Source organism: Calidris pugnax, unplaced genomic scaffold (assembly GCF_001431845.1).
Source record: "Calidris pugnax isolate Ruff unplaced genomic scaffold, ASM143184v1 scaffold952, whole genome shotgun sequence".
NCBI classification, from domain to species: Eukaryota; Metazoa; Chordata; class Aves; order Charadriiformes; family Scolopacidae; genus Calidris; species Calidris pugnax.
Genome location: NW_015092814.1, coordinates 135,106 through 135,528, shown reverse-complemented (window position 1 = coordinate 135,528; position 423 = coordinate 135,106).

Here is a 423-nt window from a genome sequence, read left to right as displayed (position 1 = left end):
TTCCCCCGGGCGGCGGCTCCGCGGGCTCCCCCCCCTCCTTCCCGCGGCTCCCCCTCCCTCCCGGGCCGGGGGGGGAGGCTCTCGGGGAGCCCACGGTCGGGGTTTAAAGGCACAGGCTGAGAAGCAGCAACGATTCACGCTGAAAAGCCGTTTTGTTTCTTCGCCGGGCTCCGGGTTTAGGCATTCTTTAATTTGTTCTTTCCCCCTATCTGCCTGCGCGGGGAACTCGAGCAGACCCGCCCCGGCTCTTGCTTCTCCCCAGCCCGCGGTTCTGCGCTTCCCTGCGCGACTCCCCTCGGCTTCAGCAGCGTTTCTCGAGCAGGACAGAAAGCAGAACTGGTGCCTGAGGTGTTGGTGGTTCCCGCCAGCACCACTGAATTCACGCCATGCACCAGAACTTGCTTTAATCTGAATTTTTGCCCA